Raw genomic sequence first — 2,578 nt, forward strand, 5'->3', positions numbered from 1 at the left:
CGTGCTGGGCAGACTGGAGCTGTGGCTGCCCCATCCCTGGGGGTGTTCGAGGCCAGGCTGGATGGGGCTTGGAGCAGCCTGGTCTAGAGGAAGGTGACCCTGTCCAGGGTTGAAATGAGATGAGCTTTAAGTTCCCTTCCAACCCAAACCATTCTGGGATTCTAAGGCAATGCTCCCCAGCTGTGCCTTTAGACCTTACATGCATTGAATCCACTGAAGTGACTTTTGCCCCATCCCCCTCTGCAGTCACCAGCTGTCTCTCTCCTCACTATGCCAATCTTTTCTTGCCCAACTCACTTAAAGAACCAGTTCCAATCCTAATGAGGCATTTGCTCGGAGCTCTGTAATCCTGCTGGTTCCATCTCTTCCCTCTGCCCTTGAGGGGTTACACCTTCCTAATCCTAATCCCTGGGTTGTTCTCTGGAGGAGCTGAGTTGGCTGTGCTTAGGAAAGGCAAAAGGTGAAGTTTGGGGGCAGAAGCCCAGCTGGGGTTTTTGTGCAGCACCTGGTGACAGGGCCCTGAGCAGGGCACACCCCTCAGTGCCACTTCAGCCTGTGTGGAACAGTGGAATCACTCGGGAGAAGCAGGTAAAGGGAAAGAGTGCTGCTCCACAGAGACAGCCCAGCAAAGGAAACACACCAGAAATGATGCAGAACAGCCAAGGTTTGCTTTTTCTTCCTGACAGCCACATGAATCACATCACAGCTGGAGCCAAGGGTGAGTAGGCTGTGAGTAGAAATCAGTTGTTGCTTATGAAGAAGTTTTTACCTTTACCTCCAGTTATTCACATCTTCTGACCTTCTGCCTTTGCCCTGCCACGAACACACACGGGACACACAAACCCACACTTGGCCCTTTGGATAAACTGGTGACTAATGTTCACAGTTCCCCTTAGTTTGCACTTCGGGGCCAGGATATTTTTAGTTGTCTGTCCCATCTGGGCCAAAGAGTGTGGATCTTTCCTGCCTTTGACAGATGGAGGTGGTGTACCCGAACTTTATTTAGTTTCTGTTCCTGTGTGCATTATATTACCCTGCAATGTGTGACATACTACATATGTCATACTGTGACCCATTTTACTTTCCTGCACCCTTGCTCCTCCCATCGTATTTCTTCTTTTTTTAAAAAAGCCCCAGATCATCCATCCACCAGCACGTCCTGCCAGAGGAGCAGGCTCCTCCTAGCACTGTGTCCCCATGTTATCCCTGACATGTCACCTTACAGCCCTTCCCCTGCCCAGGCATAGGAGAAATCCTCTCTCCTGGCTCGCCTGAACAGTCAGTGAGGCTCAGCTGAGCAGAGCTGGGCTGTGGATCTGAGGGAATCCCTTTTGCTATCCAGGGAGCAGAGCTGTAGCTGTGCTTGAAGGGACTCTGGCGTTGCTGAGCCAGTGTCCAGCAGACCTGTGTGTCTGGGATCATCCGTGCTGTCCGAGCCCTGGAAGGCTTCCCTAGAAATGCAGGGGGGAAAGCGTATTGCTAAAGAACACCCTCTACACAGTTCGTGCTGGATTTGGCAGCACAAAACTCAGTGCAGGTTAAACTCGTGGAGTTGAGTTACTTAGAGAAAGCCAAGGCGCTTGCACAGCTCAGACCACCTGTGTTAAACACTCTGCCCGGGCCATTAAACCCGCGTCTAGACGAGGCCACGGGGCTGGGCTGTGCTGCTGTTCAGAGCGACTGAGCAAACCACATCCTCACGTCCTGGCGCTGAGGAAACTGGAATAACACCGGCGATATGGAAACAGCGTGTGAACAGCTCAGACCTCCCACCGCTCTGGAGCCGTTCCTTTCAACCTTCGCTCCGCCGTCCAAAACACTCACACGCGAAATCTCTCCCCGGAGTCGCTTTACGCCGCAGCACGGAGAGCAGTTAGATGTAATGGCATTAAGCGGATCCCCTCACGCGGCACTGTCGGACCACCTGCCTCGCCCGCACCCTCCGGCCCCGCTCGGGCTCCCGGGCTGCGGGCGGACCTGAGCGGGGCACGGGGAGGACAAGGGTATTTTAAAATTTCTTTTAAGAAGGACACTGTGGGCCGGCAGCGTGTCCAAAGAAGGGCAGCAAGGCTCGCGAAGGAGCGAGGAGCGGCTGCGGGAGCTGCGGGAGCTGCGGGAGCTGCGGCTGTGCAGCTCGGGGAGCTCGGGGAGCTCATCGCTATCGGCAACCACCCGACAGGAGGGGGCAGCCGGCTGGGCTCGGCCTCTTCTGCCGGGCCTGCGCTGGGACAACGACAGGAAATGGCCCAGCTGAGACAGGGGAGTTCAGATTAGATATGAGGGGGGGAAAAAAAATCACTGTCAGGGCGGTCAGGCATTGGAACAGGCTGCCCAGGGAGGTGCTGGCTGGAGTCGCCATCCCCGGCGGTGTTTACGAGGCGTCCGGGCCTGGCGCTGGGTGATGCGGTTTAGCGGTTCCAGTGGCGCTGCTGGGTGCGCGGCCGGGCTGTTCGAGCTCACGGGTTCCCCCCACCCCCGACGATTCCCGGGCTCCCGATCCCGAGGGTGCCCGCAGGGAGCCGCGCCCTCCCCCGAGATGGCGGCCGGCGCTCCGCTGAGGGCGCTGCGGCCGCCGGGC

The sequence above is a fragment of the Anomalospiza imberbis genome, chromosome 9 (assembly GCF_031753505.1).
Source record: "Anomalospiza imberbis isolate Cuckoo-Finch-1a 21T00152 chromosome 9, ASM3175350v1, whole genome shotgun sequence".
NCBI lineage: Eukaryota > Metazoa > Chordata > Aves > Passeriformes > Viduidae > Anomalospiza > Anomalospiza imberbis.